The 21175-nt window shown below is 45.6% G+C and overlaps 1 long non-coding RNA gene across 2 annotated transcripts in view; it reads left to right on the top strand.

Annotated features, from left to right (window-relative positions):
• Positions 1-21175, top strand: part of LOC109282240 (uncharacterized) — a 58470-nt gene that overhangs the window by 25683 nt on the left and 11612 nt on the right. The window contains exon 3 of one of the 2 annotated variants that reach the window (XR_002089172.2): positions 1744-3973. The exons of the other annotated variant lie outside the window; for it this stretch is intronic. This is a non-coding gene — a long non-coding RNA (uncharacterized LOC109282240). Of the gene's footprint in view, positions 1-1743; positions 3974-21175 lie in introns of those variants that run through there. 2 annotated transcript variants of the gene reach the window in all.

Genomic DNA, 21175 nt, shown 5'->3' with positions numbered 1-21175 from the left:
CATGCGAGTCCCTGGATACCACACCCCAACCTGGGATGCATGTTTGCTGCTTCCTGACCTGTGAAACATGTTCCAGGAACCCCCTCCAGAGGAATTCCTCAGCTGTGTGTTTGCAAGCAGAAGAACCCCGCAAGGTTGAGTCATAGCAGCATGAAATGTGTGCCCTGGGAATTCTCCACAAGCAAGGAAACCCCCATGAGTTTGAGGCATGGCAGGCAGGACTGCATTCCCTGGGAACCCCTCTGCAGAGGTCTACATCTGCAAGCCAGAACCACCCCCCCCCCTTCCCTCCCCGCCCCGCAAAGGATCAGGGTGCAGGAGCATGAAATGTGTGTCCTATGAATCCCCTGCAAGTGCGGGACCCTCATGGGTTCTGGACCTGGCACGGTGAGATGCACGGTCTCAAGATTGCTGTAGAGGAGGTATAGAAGCTCCTGTAGGCTGCTGTAAGTACCTGAGCTTGCTACCTGGATCTTGGCTTATGCTGCATCCATGCTACACACGTGTCCCTTCCAGCCCTTAATTTCTATGTTTCTGTGTAGACATAGCCTCTGGTTTGCTTGTGCAAACTTTCCCAGGATAATGATAAACCCAAGATTCAGCCTGAGTCCAGACCTCTGCTGTTTCCCATGTGCTGTTTTCTGTCTCCCTTTTAAACACCTCTCTAAAGGGATGAGTACAAAAAAACTAGAATCCCCTGGAAAAAGAGTGCTGCTGCACACTGTCACATCACTCTGGTAGAGGAACTACACGACAGCAGAAAGCAACTGGATGCAATAGTGAGACGAGAAGGAACTCTCTGCTGGTTAAAATGGGACGAACGCATGATGTTTCTATAGAACAAAAATAACCATGGGTTGAATTTGAATTCCATTGAAGTCCCTGGGTTTGGCTCTCTGGTTAAACCTTGGGCTTTGTTATTGAAATGTTTTAACCACCTTCCATTGAAGTATGATCTCTGACACCTGTATAATTGTGTGTGTTTCCCTCAGGCTGGAAAATAGCTATGGACTTAGTATGGGTCTCAGTATGAAGAAATTTGTGAATAATATTTCTAGTTTGGTCTCTCACTGGTCTCAGATAAGTCATGACTATTTTGGCTCAATTTCCACATCTGTCAAGCGACAGCATTTTTCCCCTGTCCTCCCCCGCCCCCCCCCCCCCCTTCCATTCTTCACAGGGCTATTTTGAGAATGAATGAACTGATATCAAAGCAGCACTTTGACCAAAAAAGAGTTGCCTAATGTTCTATGCATACATGCCAAGACTTCTGCAGGAGGGTATGAGCATGTTCAGGCATGTGTGCAGGTGCAGGCACATGTTAAGAACAGAGGTATGACCTTGAGGCCTCCCTTTGGGAAAGCTATATGGAAGGAAAACAATATGGCTGGAATGCAAGCATGATAAGATCTGCATGCTATTGTGTATGCAAAGCAAAATATCTTTTGTCTTTATAGATGTATTGCATATTGTTTATTAACAGAGCCCTGGGGTTCCTTTCTAGTTACTGGTTTCCCAAGGGGACTATGCAGTCATCTTTTGAACTGAATATTTTAAGCTGTTGGCTATAGGGAAGCAATAAGTTATATAAGTAGATCAGATCTCCCTTACTTCTAGACACATTATTTTGATGCCTCCTGTATTGTCCCTGCTGTTAGCAGAGGAAGTTAACAAAGGATATCAGAAGCATTTCAAAGTTTTGAAATCCATACCAATATGTATGATTTTTCTTTGTGTTCTCAGCATGACACATTCTAATGATGAGCAAAATCGGAGCGTCCTGAGGATGAGATGTGCTTGAAAACTACATCTCCTATCAGGAAACTACCCACTGCATAGTCTGATTTGTAGCTGTCGTCTTACCTCTGCTCTTTTCATGATAGCTAATTAATGGAGTACATTAACTAGTTCCCATAATATGCTTGCACCATCAGAGGTCCAATTAGCCTACCTGCTAAGAAATGTGAGTTATGTTTCAAGATGATTATTAGTAATTGATGCCTGACAGAGTTGCTACCTGATGACCCTGGTTTGAGAGAGTGAACAAGCTAAACCCACACTTCAGAAGCAGAGAAGTGGGCATGGCTCCTGAAGGAGAGTTGCAATCAGTTGACTACCTCGCCCAATATGCTACCTCCTAAATGCTGCATGGAAAAAGGGATCAATGAAAAACTGTTCTGGAAAGTTCCTGCTTGTATCTCATGTTGCATCAGGGAACCCAAAAATGCTACTGGTCATAACGTTCTTGGCTCTGGAGATAGTCCTGGCTGTGCTGTAATGTACTAGGAAATGCTTAGGCCATAAAGATGACCACCCTGCTATCAAATGTGGTAAAACCTTTGTACATTGGGATTCCTGCCTGATGAGGGTAGGGAGGCGACATAAATTTGTGTGGGTCAGATATCTGCTTATAGCTGTCTAGTTTATTATCATCTGGAACTTCATGTTGTTCTTCCAACACTGGGGCATAGCACTGGACTTCTTTGATTGTTGAATGCAGTCTGTTATTGTGGGCAATCGTATCATATAACCCATGAATTATCTAGTCCATAAATAATCAAATCCATTTTATGACCAGTTGGGCTTTTCCCCACCCCCCTAGTTTTCCCATTAGAAGGCTGCTCCAGGACCTCACTTATTTAATGGTTGGAAATATCCTAACTTTATCGCTAGAATGAAGCCCATTTTGGACTTCACTGCACATGCAGATACAGTAGAAAGGATCCTGTTTGAGTTAATTGATCACTACTTCTCATGCACATCTATTTTACTTAAGTGAGTGTGGACTTCAGTGGGAAACCTATTATACACTCATCTTCCACACTTAAACTGTCTGTTTGTCACTGATAATGCAAACCTCTGCTACTTACCTATGTTATGTATAACAGGTCTCTCACCTCTCACCTTAGTGCTTTAGTTGCAGGTAACCTGCTGCTTTTTCTCTTTACCAAGACCTATAAGTGAGAAGCTGCTCTTGTAGCATTTCAGTAGACATTGCCTTTTCTTTAAGGCATTATCTTCTCTTTCTGAAAACATGGCTATTGGAAACTTGGTTAGATTCAATGGGATGCTGTGTTAAGTTCTATCGCTCTTCCCATTTTTAGATCATCTTTTTCCTTCTGCAACTTTTTCATTAATCCAGAAGGCTTGAGGCCCTACAATCAGTTGTTTCTTTTAGATTCACAGTGGTTTTAAAAGCTTTGTTTTAGTGTGAAATTGTGCATCTCCCCATCATTTTCTAGATTTCAGAACTAATGTTGTGTTTCATGCTTTAACAGCACCTCATCAAAATGGTTGGAACTCTTGCTTATGACTGACCCTTGGGAGAGACATGATTTTATAGTTCATTAATGTGAGAAAAGCCTTTTACAAGATTCTAGTACAGCAGAATATATGTAGCTTAGGTACAATAATACTGGTGTCTAATAACTTTATGCACATAGAACCATTATAAGGGCAGCTAAGAAAGCAGAACTTGATGTACTTCAGACCTCATTTTATTTTGGCCATATCATGTCCATTAAAGTAATTCTGCTTCATGCATACTGCTTTTGTTTGTTTTTAACTCTCTTCCATTCCACCAGTTTCAGGGAAATACAGCATGGAAACACAGTTCTGCTAACAAATATGAACCCGCTGCTCTAATTCCATTGTTGCAGTAGCATAACTAAGCTTGGGAGAGGAAATGTGGGGAGGGAAGAATGCAAAAATTGCAGCCCCTGCTGCCGTGCTCCTGACCATTGTGCCACTTCTGGCAGCTCAGCTGCAAATGCTGCCCAGTATGTTGCTTCTGCCCAGGGGACATAACTGCTCACCAGGGATCCTGGTTTTCTCTGTTTAAAAATGGCAAATTCTCTGATTTAAAAAAAAGTAAAAATCACAAACTCTGATTAAAAACCCATAATGCCTGATTAAAATGAAAGTGTGTGTGTGGCCATGTATTTTATTGATATATTTACAATTTTAAAGTATTTGGGAGCCTACCAGTGCCTCAATTGCTATAATAAAATAAATTCTAAATACCTATACATTTTTGGCATTTGATTTTCTGATTTTTTTTTAATCATGAAAAATCAGAATTCCCTCTTCCCCCTTTGCTCACCAGGTTGCAAGTCCAGGCCCCTCACCACCCCCTCACAGCCCTGCTGGAGGAGGCTCCTAGCTGCCAGGGCTATGGGTGGGGCCACGGAGCCAGGTCCACAGCCCTTTGTCCCCTACAGCAGCACCCAAGCCCCGGCAGCCACCTGCACGAAGTGGTGGCTGCTGTGGCAGAGTGGAGCACAGAGCCCTGCTCTCCCTCCCCCATGGGTGGCACAGCTGGAGCATAGCCCATCATGGGGGTGGATGTGGGCCAGCTTCTGTGGACTTGAGCTCCCCACCCTGCTGCCCTCCCCCTGGGACCTCCAGAGCCCAGTGGGAGGGACCTGGTGTGGCAGGGCAGAGCGAGGCCAGGTGGGGAAGCTCCTTGCTGCTGCAAGCCCCCTGCCACCATGGCGAGGCACCCCCTGCCTGCCTGCCAGCAGTGAGGGGCAAAACACTGTGCCACCACCCCCACCGCTGCTGGGCAGATGGGGCATCTGGCCATGGTGATGTGGGGCTTGAGCTGCAAGGAGCTTCAGGGCAGAGAGCTTGAGCCCACAGTGGACAGCCCACCCCATGCATAGATCTAGGGGGCATGTATCCCCTCTGACACCCCCACCCCCGGGAGTGCACCTAGTGGCATGAAGCCAGATCCCCACCCCCTGGATGAGCTGCCCATGTCTTGTCCCACTCCCTACCAGGGCCCTGAGCCCATGCATTCCAGCCCTGGGCCCCAGCCCCAGGCTGGGCAGCGGCCTCAGCCCCAGCTCTGCTCAACTCCCTCCTTCCCGCCCTATGGGGGCCTCAATCCTGCCCCACCCCTACCGCCAGATTTACCTAAGAGATCTGCTCTCCAGGCTCCCTAGCAGCCATAGATTCATAGATGTTAGGGTCAGAAGGGACCTCAATAGATCATCGAGTCCAACCCCCTGCATAGGCAGGAGAGTGCTGGGTTCAGATGACCCCAGCTAGATACTCATCTAACCTCCTCTTGAAGACCCCCAGGGTAGGGGAGAGCACCACCTCCCTTGGGAGCCTGTTCCAGACCTTGGCCACTCGAACTGTGAAGAAGTTCTTCCTAATGTCCAATCTAAATCTGCTCTCTGCTAGCTTGTGGCCGTTATTTCTTGTAACCCCTGGGGGCGCCTTGGTGAATAAATCCTCACCAACTCCCTTCTGTGCCCCCGTGATGAACTTATAGGCAGCCACAAGGTCGCCTCTCAACCTTCTCTTGCGGAGGCTGAAAAGGTCCAGGTTCTCTAGTCTCTCTTCGTAGGGCTTGGCCTGCAAGCCCTTAACCATATGACTGGCCCTTCTCTGGACCCTCTCCAGGTTATCCGCATCCTTCTTGAAGTGTGGCGCCCAGAATTGCATGCAGTACTCCAACTGCGGTCTGACCAGTGCCCGATAGAGGGGAAGTATCACCTCCTTGGACCTATTTGTCATGCATCTGCTGATACACAATAAAGTAAAGTGCCATTAGTTTTTCTGATGGCTTCATCACACTGCCGACTCATGTTTATCTTTGAGTCCACTAGGACTCCAAGATCCCTTTCCACTTCTGTGCCACCCAGCAGGTCATTTCCTAGGCAGTAGGTATGCTGGACATTTTTCCTCCCTAGGTGCAGCACTTTTCATTTCTCCCTGTTGAACTGCATTCTGTTGTTTTCTGCCCACTTGTCCAACCTGTGCAGGTCTGCTTGCAGCTGTTCCCTGCCCTCCGGCATGTCCACTTCTCCCCATAGCTTTGTGTCATCCGCAAACTTGGACAGAGTACACTTCAATCCCTCGTCCAAGTCGCTGATGAAGACATTGAAGAGTATCGGTCCAAAGACCGAGCCCTGCGGGACCACACTGCCCACACCCTTCCAGGTCGAAACCGACCCATCCACTACGACTCTCTAGGTGCAACCCTCCAGCCAATTCGCCACCCACCGGACTGTGTAGTCATCCACGTCACAGCCTCTTAACTTGTTCACCAGTATGGGGTGGGATACCGTATCGAAGGCCTTCCTGAAGTCTAAGTATACGACATCCACCCCTCCTCCTGTGTCCAGGCGTTTCGTAACCTGGTCTTAAAAAGAGACTAGATTAGTCAGGCATGATCTGCCTGCTAGGAACCCGTGCTGGTTTCCACTCAGCAGCATGTGCATATGTGAGCATGCACATGCAAATGGTGCCCCCTGCCTGCCACTCTGTCCAGACCCTTGCAGGCTGGAACTCTGCCAGCCTGCAGAGAGCTCTTTGCAAAGGTGGAAAATCAGCATGTTTCTACATTAAAATGAAAAATCTGTGTTTTTCTTGGTTAAAAAGGAAAAATTTATGGTTTTTTTTCCATTTATCCCTGCTGCTCAGTTGCACCTCTGCATGGTTGGATTAAGTATTCCATCTGTATGAACCAGGCTGATTTTGTTTCTTGCAAAGGGAGTGTCAAGCTGCAATTCTGCCCTGAGATGAGACAGGTTTGTAACGGTTAGTGTTGAAAGATCTTACTTTCATCAGGGTGAAACAAAGTGCAGGGACTTAAGTGCCCAGAAAATCATACTCATTCAAAATCTTTGTAAATATGTATTTTTAAACTTAATATCGATATGTCCATAGACATCTACCCCAGTTGAGAGAAAATAATATTAATTTCTTTGTAGACGAGCCTTAAACTGGAGCTGGCTGAAAATTTCCCAACAGACTTCTGTCTTCCATCAGAGAATAATAGTTTGTCAAAAGTGTTACTTTTTGCAGAAATAAGTTAATTTTGATGAACTTCCATGTAAGAAGAAAATCAGTCAGCATGCTGATCAGATCAAAATTTCCAGAGTGTGATATTTAAATTTCAATGTCAAGACCACTTTTAATTTGAATTTTTATTTTATAGTTGTATAAAACAAAGTTGCAATTGGAAAGAATTATTTTTGAGGAAAACTTCAAAATATTTGTTACATCTTATAGGAAGTTTTTAAGATCTGTATTAGGGTCCCACCATGGAGCAGAGAATTGCTGAAGTCCTGCATCTACTCATGAGCAGAAAATCTGGTTTCTGCTCTGCTTTCACACTGACCGGGGAAAGTTAAAACTTTGCTTAGTTACACCGTTGTTCACTTGATTGCAGTTCACTCTGAATAAGTGCTCCAGGATCAGGCACTTATTAATTCCTGTACAATAAAAGTCCATGAATTACTTGCAGCTCACAAAAGTGCTCAAAATAGTCCCATTAAATGGAACAGAAATGGTGCAGATGCCTTGTTTGGTCCTTTTATACAGGGAGAAATTTTGTTCAAGGGCAAGACAATAGCATCCTACAAAAGTGGGGTTGGAAGGGACCTCAGGGGGTCAAAGCAGTATTATCCCTGACTAAACCATCCTAGTCAAGTGTCTATCTAACCTGCTCTTAAATATTTGTGAGGATGGAAATTTCACCGCCTCAATATGTAGCCTGTTGCAATGCTTAACCACCCTCATAGTGAGAAATTTCTTCCTAATCTCAAATCTAAATTTTTTTTTCTCTGTGGTGTGAAGCCTCTAATCATTTTTGTCTTTCTAATCTGTTCACATTTTTCTTTTAAGGGGAGTGGGGCTCAAAACAGTGCAGCACGTGAGGTTTCACCAGGGCTGAGTTGATTTAGAAGTGATGCCCCTAGTATGTTGCTGGGTTGTTTTGTTGTTGTGTGTGGGGTTTTTTGCAACAAATATATACTGATTCATACTTATCTTCTGACTTCTGATCCATTGTTACCTCCAGGTCCTTTTCCACAAGATCTCAGTTTAGCCAGTCATTTTCTAGCCTGTATTTGTGCATGCTTTCTGTCTTAAGTGCTGAACTTCACACTTGTCCATGTTGAATTTCATATGTGTGATTGCAGTCCACTTCTTGAAGTTATCCAAGTCATTCTTAATCTTGGCCCTTTTTTCCGCAGTGTCTGAAATTCCTCCCAACATGGTATCATCTGCAAACTTGCTAAGCATACACTCATCCCCATCATGGAAGTCATTACTGAAGATGTTAACCAGCACCAAACCTAAGAGCGAGACCCTCCAAACCAGTTTTTTATCCACATTACAGTACTTTCATATAGTCTATATTTCCTTAGGTTGTTAATGGGAATGCCTTGGGAGATGGTATCAAAAACCTTGCTGAAGTCAAGATATATTGCATATACTGCTTTCCCTGTCTCCATAGAGCCTGCTACCTTAGGAGTCCATCGAGGTGGCTGTTCCTAACCATTTTGTTATCCTCTGGGTGCTTCAGAATACATTCCTTGATGACTTGTTCATGATCTTTCCAGGTATCATTGTCACTGTCTAGTCCAATTCTCTGAATCCTCCTTTCTCTTCTTTATAGAAGAGCACTATATTTGCCTTTTCCAGACATCTGTGATCTCATCTGATCTCTGTGAGTTCTCAAAGATGATAACCAATGGCTCTGAAATTAATACAGCTAGTTCCTTTGGTATTCTAGGGTGCAAGACTGTGGTTCGCTTAATGATGCTCCTTGTACTATGAGCACCTTTCCAATTTTTGTAGTTTTGAGTTCATCAAAGAGATTCCAGTCTAGCCAGTCCAGTCTCCTGATCTCATTCTTTGGGGTCTTGCACTGCATTGGGATAGCTTATAATAGAGCCTCTTAAAAGTACAGACAACACTCCTGGATTGCTTTCCTTCCAGACATGTTTCCCAGGGGATCCTGCCTGCTATTTTCTTGAATTTGTCCATATCTGCTTTTCTGAAGTTCACTGACTTGATTCTGCTGCTTGCCTCTTTTCCTTCCTTTAGGATCTTGAACTATATCATTTTGTGATCACTGTCACCCGAGTTACCTTCCATCTTCACGTTCTCAACCAATTCCTTCCTATTTGTGAGCAGCAAGCCATGGGGAGCTTCCCTCTTTCCCTTACCCCCAGTTGGTCTTTTTACCTGCCATACCAAAATGTTATCCCAGACACAGTCTAAGAACCTGCTGGACTGCTTGTGCACTGCTGTTTCCTTCTCGGTAGATGTCACAGTAACTAAAATCCCTTATGAGAACCAGAGGTGGTGATCTGGAAACTTGAGTCAACTGCTTAAATAACACCTTGTCCACCTCTTCTCTCTCTTTCCTCTCCCCCCAGTTTGGTGGCCTATAGCAGATGTCCACTGTGATATCACCCCTGCTGTTTTCCTCTCTGACCTGTACCTAGAGGCTTCTAAGTAGGATATAGGCCTGTTTGTACTGTGCCTCAAAGCACACATTCATCCCCTTTTTAAGCTTGGGCAATACTTTATTCCTTTGCAGAGGTCTGTCCTTTCTCAATAAGTTATGACCATCTAAGACAGTACTCCAGTTATGTGAATTATCGCACCTCATCTCCATTATTCCAATTACATTGCCATTTTGTCAGATATATGCAAAGGAAAATGCATTACAGCAAATGCTGTATTTGAAAGGAGTCTGGTGCACCTGTATGTCTTCATAGGTACTCAAGAATCTGGCTCAAATTATTTGCTGATCAGTGATTTTCCCCTAATAAAAATGGAACAGAATTTTACTCAGTTGACTTAATGCCTCAGAACAATCCCTTAACGTAGAAAATTCCTCAACAAGGATCACTTCTTTTAGTTTTATCTTGAACAATAATATTCATAAGTAAAATATAGTTCCCCTAATGGGTTCCTCCACTGCTTATAGGAAATGTGCATTTTTTTACTGCAAGCCGCTTCGTATATTTCTGGATACACAAGGAAATAGAGCAATTTCACATCCATAGCGTTTATTTGCACTGTGGAGTACACATAGATCAGAGCCTCATAGTGCTAAGATTAGGGATGTCTATTTACCAAAGAATAGAATCAGTCATTGGTTTGAGCTGCATTAATTATTGTTTTATTAGGTTTTCAGTCTACTACATCTATGCCAAAAGATGATCTATTTATTATGTAATGCAGGTTGTTGTAGAAAATTAATATATTTGTAATCAGGCATGAAGTACTACTTCAGCCAGTTCATCAAATGGGCTGCATCTGTTCTTCTTATTGTTATGCATGATGCATTGCAGACAGTGGTGTTGTGCTTTCATTAATTTTTCTATTAACTTTTTCCCATCAGTGTGATTAAAAATTCATTAATTTGAAGCAAAGAATAAAATAAAACAGAGATCAGATCAAAATAATCTCTCATGTAAGATTAGGTTTGGAAAAAAAACCCAGTTCAGTCTCATAAAGATGATATCTATGGGGATGGTTATCTAGCAAATGCTTAATTGTTCAAGTGGTCAAGTCAAATGTGACCCAGGCAGGACTAACTAGATGTCTCCTCTCCATTTCAGAGCTCTCTCCTGAATGCTTGGGTTTAAATTAGCACCAATCTTCTTTAATTAGCAGAGACTTCTAAAATGGCTAATTTGTATGTGTTACATATTTGTGTGTCAAATGTTCTTTTTCAAATTTGACTTTTAAAAATCTATTTCTAAACTTCCCAAGCCCCTTCTTTATTTTGGATAGCTGTTGGAATTGAACGTTATCCCTTTTTAAATAGTTTGTGAGCCTTATAATAACCCTTGCTATGTTATGTATTTTGCAAACTGCCAAAAAGCTGCCTAAGTAATAGCAAATGGTATGTCTGTCTTGAGGTGGTGTTACAGGTTAACTTTAAACCATTGTAAAGACACTTAACATGAGAACATTCACCCATTAAAGGTTGTTACCCTATGCTAAGAACCCTCTAGGAATCGGAACTCATGGTAGACAACTTTTATTAGACCAACTAGATTTTTGCAAAAAAAATTCTTTAGACCAGTGATCACCAACAGGTCAATCGGGATCAGCTGGTCGATCCCGGAGCCTCTTGCAGTTGATCTTGGGCTGGGGGGGGCTGAGCTCATGCATGCATGCATGTCCTCCCCACCCAGCCCAGAAGGTCAGTTGGTGGGGGAAGAAGGGGCGGGGACCAGATTGAGGCCCCCAACAGTGAGGGACAGAGTATAGAAGCAGCCCAGTGAGTGGGGACTCAGCTGGGTGGGTGATAGGAGGATCGAGCCTGGGCAGCTTGTCCAGGGGGAGGGGGGTGGCTTCTGCTGCTGTGTGCACCCCAACAGAGGCCTCGGGAAGCATGCGCCCCCCCCCCATCTGTGCCTGGTGGAGGTAGCTTCCACTGTGGGCTGAGCTTTACATCCTGAGCCCCACTGCAGCTGGCCTGGAAGTGGCCTGATGCCATGCGCTTCCCAGTCTCTTCCCCCCGCCCAGGGCATGGGGGCTGTGCGCCCCAGATCTGCATGGGGGAGGGCAGGCTGATGCCATGGGCTGGGGCTGGGAGGTGACACTGAGCTGTTCCCGACGGAGGCTGGGATCATGCTGCAGTCAGACTGGGTGACAGTGGCACTGAGAGAGAGGCTGGGGGGGCTACACCAAATTTTGGGGTGATGTAGCCATGCTCCCAGCACTGCTGCCACTGCTACCTGGCCTGATCACAGCATGGCTCCAGCTTCTTCTGGGAACAGCCCAGCCCCAGCCTGCAGCTGCAGCCCACCCTGCACAATTCCAGGGGCACGTGGTCCCCTGTGCCCTCCCAGTGTAGATGCCCCCCCTGTCCCCAACCCCCCGGACAAGCCACTCTCAACTCCATCCCACTCTGCTCTGGCTGTGCAGGGCCTACCCTTGCTTCAGCCCCACTCCCTCCCTCACTGCCATTGGAGGGTGGGGGCAGATCAAGGCCCCAACAGTGAGGAAGGGAGTGGGGCTAGGGCCTTGATCTTCCCTGCCCCCCCCACCCCCTCTGCCTGCCCTTTCCTCTACAGACTTACCTGCCCAGTGGGGGAGCTGGGGTGGCAGCACAGGGTAGATCTTGGGTTCCTTTTAAATTCCAAAAATGATCTTAAAAAGGTTGGAGACCACTACTTTAGACCAATACAGCTATAAGCTAAGTGTCCTCTAGATATTTTAAAGTTATGCCACTTCAGGTGAGGGTTATCTTTGATCTGTCTTACCCAGGTCATTCCAGGGTACTGTTAGACTGATCTGGGGACTAATGCATTATTTTCATGCTTCCAGAATCCTAGGTTGCTTTGGGAAGTGGGATCACTTCCCACTTTGCTCCAGGGGCAAACTGTCAACTCTCCTGAATTCAACTGCCAGGGTGGGATGGGGCGGGAGGGAGGTGGTGGTGCTGGATGCACTCCCCTACCCTTAGGGGGCACATCCACACATGCAGGCACATGCGCTTGCAGCAGCTCAAATAAGAATGGCACAAATTTGAGCTAGGGATTTTTGCCTCGGTACATGTGACTGGACATTCACTTTGGTGTGAAGCAAGCTGTGCCAAAGTAACCCTGCCCAGCTTCTCCTGGATCTGCAGCCAGGGGACATTAAAGTCTGCTCTGTGCTGGCCCCGGCTATATAAAAACCTGCCCTGGTGGGCATCTCAGGGCTACTTACCCTCAGGAGCTTTTGAGGTCAAGTGCGCTAGGCTGCAGCCCCTCCAACTCCACCTCCAGAACCTCCTCCTGAAGTTCTGGTTGAAATTCACCCCCACCTTTTTATTTTGGGGCACCCCATCCATGGCCCCCCCAAGTCTTGGGACCTCCTGATCAACCTCCTCCTGGCCTTGACCAAGTGGGCCCTGTACATGACCAAGAAGGAGACTCTGGCTGGGAAGGTAACCAGGGACTATGGGGCTGCTTTCCTGTTACTTGTCCATGTACATTTCCAAGAACAGCACCACTGGGAGGCACCCACAAGCTCCTTGGATGCCTTTGAGGACCAGTGGGTGCAGCCTGGGGGGCTTGTTTCAGTGTATCCCTCCAGCACACTTATTTTCACGTTTTGACCCTTTGACCTACACAACACTCCTATCCTGTTTTTTTTTTCATTAGCTGTCCCAAGAATTTAGTTGTACCACTCATTCATTAGCCCTACATGGGGTTACTAGTTAGTCAGGTGGGCCTTAGTGCCCATGGTATGAGGGTTACAAATAGACAGGAGCTTCTGATGCCCAGCCACTTGGTATCTGGAGGCGCTACCTCTTGTGCCAGCCGGACTGCTGAAGCAGCCCTAACCTGGAGTGGCCCCTGCACCCTCTACCCACTGCAGCAATCTGGCAGTGGGGGTGCTGCCTGGCTGTGACCTACTTCCACCTGTGACAGTATCTGCCCCTTTCGACCTTCAGCCCCAAGGCTGCATGCCTGCCAGACACAGACAGCTGCCCAAATGGCAGAGCAGAGGCACCCTATTGCCCAGAAGATGTGCTCCTTGTGGTGGCCCGCTTTGAACTATCAAAGCATGTCCTCTTGGCCCCAAATGGCCAAGAGGTCAGCCAACTTGTCTGCCCTCCAGCTAGGTCCCCAGTGCTGGCCCTGGAAAGGTTCTTCTGCACAGGTCTCATCTCTTGTCTTGCCAGCAGAGATTCTGGTGCTCCCTGTTTATGAATTACAAATTTTCTGATAAGAAACCCAAATTCTCTCATTAAAATACCCAAAATAGGGTTCTTCCATTATTAAAATGAAACACCACTATATATAGAGAGCAATGTCTCATTGGTATATTTGGGCAATGTTGGGTAATGTTTTATTCATATATTTACAAGTGTAAAGTAATTTGGAAGGGGGAATGGGGGAGTTTGTGGGTGGGTGTAGGGTTTGTGGGGGTGAGATTTGAAGGGTATGAGGCTTGTGCAGGGGTTTGCAGCTGGGTATGTTGGTGGGGGGGTTGCAGGGGTGGCTTGGGGATGTAGGTGGATTGTGGGGGGCTTCTCCGGATGGGTGGGTCTCCTGTCTCCCACATGATGCAGCCCCCCCAACACTGCACACTGACTGCCCCCCCCTGCAGGGCCTACAGCTTCCCCCCTACAGGGCATATGCCCACCCATGCCCCCCACAGGGCCCAGAGCTGATCCATGCAGCAGCCATGGGGTATTCAAGGCTCGCTGTGGCCAAAGCCCCCAGCAGCGTGGCACGGTGCAGCCCTGATCGCTTCAGAGCTGGCGCCATTTGTGCCACCTGTCGCAGGACCAGCCCAGCTCAGCACCACGCAGCTTCAGGCAGCACTGGGGCCACTCGGAATGTCACTCTGCAAAAGGCACATGTGCACTTGTCTGGATGCACCCGGGGGTGCAACCCAGCACACCCTGACCACTCTGAACACCCAGGTGAGCTCACCAGTGCTGCTTTCTCTATCACCCCTGTGCAAACAGCAACAGAAATCCTACTACCTACCTCTGAAGAGAATAAGCCAGAGAATAAAAACCAGCAGGTGGGCTGCAAACTGTGTCTTGGCTCCACCCTGGTGTGGCAGGCATGAAGTAAGCCTGCTGGGTCTCAGCTCTGTCCTGGGGTGAGTGTGAACCCAACTGCCTCCTGACCCAGTCCCAATTTGGTGAAACGTGAAGGTTTTGGATCCTTATCCTCACCTCCCACTCCCAACTCCCAGATAGCTTGTTTGTTGCTATGGCCCCCATAGTGGTTTCTCCACCTCCAAGCTACATTCAACTCTTCGGCTTTCCCCCGCATCCCCCAAATCCCAGAACTGGATAGAGTTTTGGTTTCTTCCTATGCACCTGCTTACCAGGCCTTCTAGTGGCAAGTCACAGTCATGCAGGTTAGAAATGGCATTAAGTCTTAACCTGTGACTGTTCTGAAACTGCTCTTGTTTTATGGTGGCATAATTCCACAGATTTAAAATGTTTTAAAGGTAACCTGTAACAGTACCTTTAGCCATGGTTATTTGGAACAAAACTGTGCCCAGCTGATCCCTTCAAATTACTTTCAGTGTGGGGAAAGAGCGCAAGTCTCAACACGCTTTTATTGGAGGTAAAACTTTTGAACATCTAAAAACAATAGTTACAAAGTATTAAAAAATAAGTACAATTTTGGTTGTTTTTTTATAACACTAGATGCTATAATATGAGGGGATGTAACCTGTTGTTTTCATTTTATATATATTAAAAAAACCCCAAAAAACCTCAAACCTTTTTATTCAGTCCAAGATGGACCACACTGAAGGTAATGGTCTCCTTTTACTGAATTAGCATGATACTTGGGTGCTGTTCAAAATCTGGTTTGAAGGAAGGAGGTTAATTATGTGTTTGTTAGTTGGAATTAGGCTTTACCTTGGGCTTCAGTGATTTATTGAGGGTAATCTGCCCAATGTGGTACCAAGTAGCCAGTCTTGCTCAGTCAAATTTGCTTTCCTTTTAGTGGGAGTCAATAAAAATTTAAGGCTCTGCCTTTTTCTCAACACCATTGAATTTATGTCACTCATCACTGAGATCACTTAAGCCTCAATTAGGAAAGTACACATGCACATGCTAAAGTGTTATGGACAAATGAACAAATTACAGCAAAGAGTAAATATGATGTGGTAAATCCTCAGTTGTGTAGCTGCGGGGGGGAGGGAGAGAATGAGGGCAACAGCCCTGGGTACTGCTGACTGGGCTGCATTGTTAGGACTTACCCATTTTAGAAACTTTTGCCAAGTTTGTATGTTAGTTCATGCCAGAATCCTTTTTCTAATATTTAACATCTGGGAGAAATGATAGAAGCAAGCGTGTTGCACATGACTCTCACCATCTTTATGTTTAGTGAACTAAAACACTTTGGGTTTCCAAGGCATGCAGTTAATCATTCCCTTTCCATAGCCTTCTTGAGCCGCACCTTATCGGGGATTCTCTTCTGAGTTAGGTAAAGAGTAGGCCTGTGCGAAGTGGAAAGTATATTCACTTCAGATTTGGATTCAATGACTTGGAGGGACAGCGATTCAATTCGGTGATTTCAAATCACTGTCCTGATTTGATTCAGCCAAATCCAAAGAGATTCAGTGCCGAATCTTATTTGACCATAGACTATATAGGCAGGCAGTACCAGCAGAAACAACTGGGCAAGCCCTGGCTTGAGTCGGCAGCCCCAGGAGAAGCCACGGCTTGTCCGGCTGCTTCTCCGGCTGCCCCCCTGCTGGCAGCCCTGGGAGAAGCTGCAGGATCTGGGAGGAATGACTGGGGAGCTGAGGGGAATGATTGGTGAGCTGTGGGATTGAACTGGGACCTGGGGGGAAGCCTGTTCATTCTTCCCAGCTCCCAGTTATTCCCCCTAGCTCCCTCATCATTCCTCCCAGCCCCCGTGGCTTCTCCCAGGGCTGCCAGCACTGCCTGTCTTGCCCCAGCGTGGGGACAGCCAGGGGAGCAGCCGGACAACTGCAGCTTGAGCTGGCAGCCCCAGGAGAAGCTGCAGGGGCTGGGGGGAATGATCAGGGAGCTGGGGAAATGAACAGGGGCTTCCCCCCAGTTCCTGGTTTGACCCCCCAGCTCCCTGATCATGCCTTCCAGCCCCCATGGCTTCTCCTGGAGCTACCAGCACTGCCTGCCTTGCCCCGGGGGGGAGCAGCTGGATGAGCCGTACCTTCTCCCGGGGTTGCCGGATCAAGCCGGGGTTTGTTCGGCTGCTCCCCCCGGCACTGTCTTACCTATACAGTCTATGACCAAATCTCTGAATCTCTCTGGATAAATTTGGAGGCTTCCTATTCAATTCAGAGAGATTAATGGATCTCCCAATTTGATTCGGATTTGGAGGTTCAGCTGCTGAATCAGGCCAAATGTCCTCCAAATCGAATTAGTTACCAAAGCTTTGCACAGCCCTAGTAAATAGTTGTATTTCTGCTACACCCTTATCCCAGCCTTATACAGGTTAGAAGAAAGAGGGAAGTCCACTTAGGTGCAGAGTAGGTGAAATAGGATCTGACCTTTATTCTTTGCTCATGATCCCTTTTTATTTGCAGAAATGTCCTTACAGTATTATAGCACATTTAAATCAGAGGTACTTTTTAAAATGTATGTCTCTCTTCCTAGTGAATGGGAGAAATACAAAAATATCCATACATATATCTCTCAAATAGAATTTGTACACTGTTCCAGGGCAGCATACACAGTTGAATTGAAGATCAAGTTGGTAGCTTTGATGTAAATCTACACCATCTTGTAGATAACGTTCAGGGACGTGAGAGCGCGCATCTGGTAAGCCTCGTAGTTTCATTGTAATTGGATGCCGGAAGAATGGGAAAATTGAATAGCACTTGGGATGTGGAATGCTGGATGGGCTGATGTCAGGTTTCCAAAACTTTAACAAATGCCCTCTGGGGGGAAAAAATGTACGTTAGCGTAGTGTACTTCAAAGGGGAACATATCAGGTTAAGGCAAGGCATGGAACATCTGAGAGGAAAATAAAAGTATTTACTGCTCTAAGGAGGAAAGTAACACTTGGGTGATAGAGAGCAAAATTGTGAATTTGAGAAGGAAGTGAATAGAAATATTGCAGACAATAGACAGTATCCCTTGGAGAGAAAGCAGTGAAATGATAAGTGTTATCTTTCTCTGCCCTTCAAAGGCAGTGTCCTTTTCATTACCACTTGCTGTTTATGAGCAAATACATTATTAAAAAAGTGTCCATCTAACTGTGACCCCTTTAACTGCTCTCAAGGAATGACGTGCCATGTAAATGTTGCATGAACCATTAAAGTCTCTCTTATTGCATTTTTGTTTTCTTTCTCCTCCTTACATAAATGGTGCCTGGTACAATAGGACATCTGCCCAATTTAATGCCCAGCAGTGCAATGAGTAAGAGGAATCCATTCTTGGGAAAAGTGGTACAAAGTAGCAGAACAGATGACTTTCAGTCTTAAAACACATTTAGGCTGTGGGCTAAGCATGGAAGCCAGAGCTGCTTATTAACAATGAGAATTTAAATCTAAAAGAGGTAGATACAAGCAGTGCCATAGCAAGAGGGGGCATGGGCCAGCAAGGCAACTGCCCTGGCTCCATCAGGCACTGCCCATCCAGGGCAGGGTGTGGGGCAGAGCCATAAGCTGCTTATTTGGGAGGGCACAGGGACAGGGGAAGGTTGGCTGCTATTGCTGCATGTACTCCCAGGCAAGCATGAGATGTGTGTGCCCCCTGGATCTGTACGTGGGGTGAGAGCAGGCTGCTGCTGCAGGCCATGTCCTGGGTGCCAAACTTCGTTGCTGCAGCACTGGATATAAGGGCTTTAAAGATGGCTACAATAGGTTGCCAGTTATATTTCCATATAATTTTGTTTGGATTGATTGTTTTTCTACATGAGGTTGCAAGTGAACGCTGCTGGCAACTGACTAATTGAAGTGTTTTTAACAGAGACAGAATTCAGATGAAGAAGACATAGAAAACTATCTTTCACTCCTCCCCCCTCTCCTCACCCCCAGGGCTTTAGCAGTCAGTTAGCTAAACAAACGTGTAATCTGTAAGTGCTGGCATAAATTACCTATTTCACAGTTTATACTGAGCATGAAAGGAATCATGAATTCAGAAAGAGATTCTTTTTGTAATTCCATCAATTGAAAGCAAATTGATGAAACAGCTTATCCAGCTCATTAATTAAATGAACTGACCCCTGAAGGTTAATGTAGAGCTGCTGGAAGTGTCAAACCAATCAAGGAGAGTGGGCAGAGTTAGAGTGAGCTTGACTAAAGCATGTGTAATAGAACTTGTTGCCTCAGTACAGGAACTGCTGTGGGAGGTATTCAATCATTCCAGAGCCTAGCGCCTAGTTGAGTTGTTTGCTTTATTCATCCGAGCAGGAAATAACAGCAGCTGGACTCAAAAGTCCAGATCCTCTTCCATATATTAGACATACAAGTATTACTTTGGACATCTTAAGTGCCTATGGGTATATTTATATCACAGTGGCAGTATGCTCCAGCCAGGGTATGCCCAAGCAGGCCCTAGCCACCCTCTTTTGCTGACATGTTCCAACCCTAGAAGTACACTAGTGAGGCTGCTTCAGGGTCATCCCTGGTGACCATTCTTGAGCACAATGGAGACCACAAGTCTCAAGATAGTATTGGGCCCCTTCCTTCCCAGGGTTGCCCTTCTCACTTGGTGAAGTACCATAGTCTCAGTGGTGATTTTATTTGTGGCTATTCAGAGAAAAATCCAGTCCCTGAAAAAGTGACTACACTAGAATGAGTTAAGGATCAGATTTTTTTTCCAGCCTCACAACAGTGGTTTGCCTGCAATCAATGGCTGAATTCAGTCTGCACTATTTGAGCTGCATGACAGCTGTTTTGTGGTACTTCAGCTGTTGATGGTGTACTTTGTAGTGTTCACTGGGTTCAATAGTGTCATGCATAAATGAAAAGAACCAAACAACAACTTTTATTGTGGAGCAGCAGGCAAGCCTCTTCAATCTGTTTTTTTCTCTACCTAACTAGGTACTCACTCTGGGACCATCTCCCAATTCTTAACTTCCTAAGCCTTCTAAGTTAGGGGCATTTCCAAATTATAACTTTTATCACTACAGCTGGGAGCATTTTGTTGTTTCTCCTAGAAGTGAGCAAATCAAAGGAGGAGGCAACAAGAAAAGAGAAATCTTGTTCTTCTTTCAAACCACGTTTCCCAGGTGAAGCACCCTCTTAATATTTTCCAGTGCTTTGGAGCAGAATGAGGAATGAGAAGCAGCAAGAGTGAATGTGAGGTAGGTTACAGCAGTCTGCCCAAGGGAGGGAAGAATATTAGCACTGAGCAGAGCAGGTTACACTCAGCATTAATCATTACCTGATATAGGACTCTGAGACTGAGCTGCAGCCATTATTAATGCTGGTAGTTCTCCTTCTTAGGCTGCCTACATCTTTTTCATCTCCACGGGCAAGAGAGATTGATACTGCTGATAATGAAAAAGGTCAGGGAGTGGGGTAGGGGAGCCTTTCTTGTTCTGCATTTTCTCATGACATTGCCAGCTTTATTTGTTTTATGGCCACATGACTTAGGTTAGACCATTTTTTGTTGCTTCTGAATTAGGACCTGAAACTTCCATGAGACTTACCCCTTTGTTTTTGCCTAAACTGCAGGGCTGGTCAGTGGGCTGGATTGGATGCTATCCAACAGGACCAGGCCCTGCATCACCTCTATCCAGTCCCACATGGGCCTCACACTGCCTCTGTCGCATCCTACCTGTGGAGATTGTATCCTCCCCATAGGGCAGAGCTTGCAGGTGGTATTAATGTGAATGTCACTTGGAAATCAAAGGAAGTGATCTTCCTAAATAGAGCAGAAGAATGAGTCCTAACCTGAGGTACTGTGTCCAGTTTTATGCCCCACACTCCAAAAAAGATGTGGACAGATTGGAAAGTGTTCAGCACAAGGAACAAAAATAATTAGGGGCCTGGGAAACATGACATGTGAGGAAAGGCTAAATAACCCTAGCTCTTTCAGTCTGGAGAAGAGAAGACTGTGGGGAAATTTGATGGTAATATAACAGTGGTGTTGTCTCAGTTTTTCAACCATTATGACTACAAGGATTTCTTAGGGTGATATTTATTTATTGGATCAACTGGGTGCATGTGGGATGGAGTTAGACAAGCTTTTGAATGCAACATTCTTCATCAGGTCTGACCAGAACAATGTGTTGAGTATATTGCATTCAAAAGCTTGTCTAACCCTATCCCAACTACAGAGTTGGTTCAATAAAAGATGTCACCATAAGAAATCTTTGTCTCTTGGGAAATTTGATAATAGTCTTCAAATACTTGAGGGGTGATTATGGAAAGGAAGGAGATGGGCTTTGCCATGTGGCTGTAAGGGACAGGGCTAGGAAAAATGGCCTCAAGCTTCAGCAGAGGAAATCTAGGTTAGAAAGTAGGAGGATCTTTGACTATGAGAGTGGCTGAGTATTGGAATAGGCTGCCTAGAGAAGTTGTGGAATCTCCATCCTTGGAAATGGTTTAGTTGGGGATGATTCTGTCCTGAGCAGGGGACTGGACTAGATGCCTACTTTCCTATGATCCTATGGGCATTTTTTTTTTTTTTTTTTTTTTTTTTTTTTTTTTTGTATCCCTGTAACCCCCCTTCAGGAAGGGAGAGAACATATGCATTGCAGGGAGCACATTACTTTGTATTTTATTCAAGTTGATATTCAATATTGACAACTTGCTATTCTACACTAGCTCTTGTTTTTCTAGGCAGGGTGCTAAGTACTTTCCCTGTTGGTGGCACTTACAGAGTATCAACATCAGCATCATTCTCTAAGTGAGCTCTCGTTGTTGTAGAACTTCTGGAGAGTTGGTTGCTCTGGGACCTTACAAGTATCTCACTTTTAGTTTTTGTGATTTCGTCGTT

Source organism: Alligator mississippiensis, chromosome 5 (assembly GCF_030867095.1).
Source record: "Alligator mississippiensis isolate rAllMis1 chromosome 5, rAllMis1, whole genome shotgun sequence".
NCBI classification, from domain to species: domain Eukaryota; kingdom Metazoa; phylum Chordata; order Crocodylia; family Alligatoridae; genus Alligator; species Alligator mississippiensis.
The sequence above is the reverse complement of the archived record's forward strand: the minus strand, read 5'-3'. Positions and strand labels throughout refer to the sequence as shown.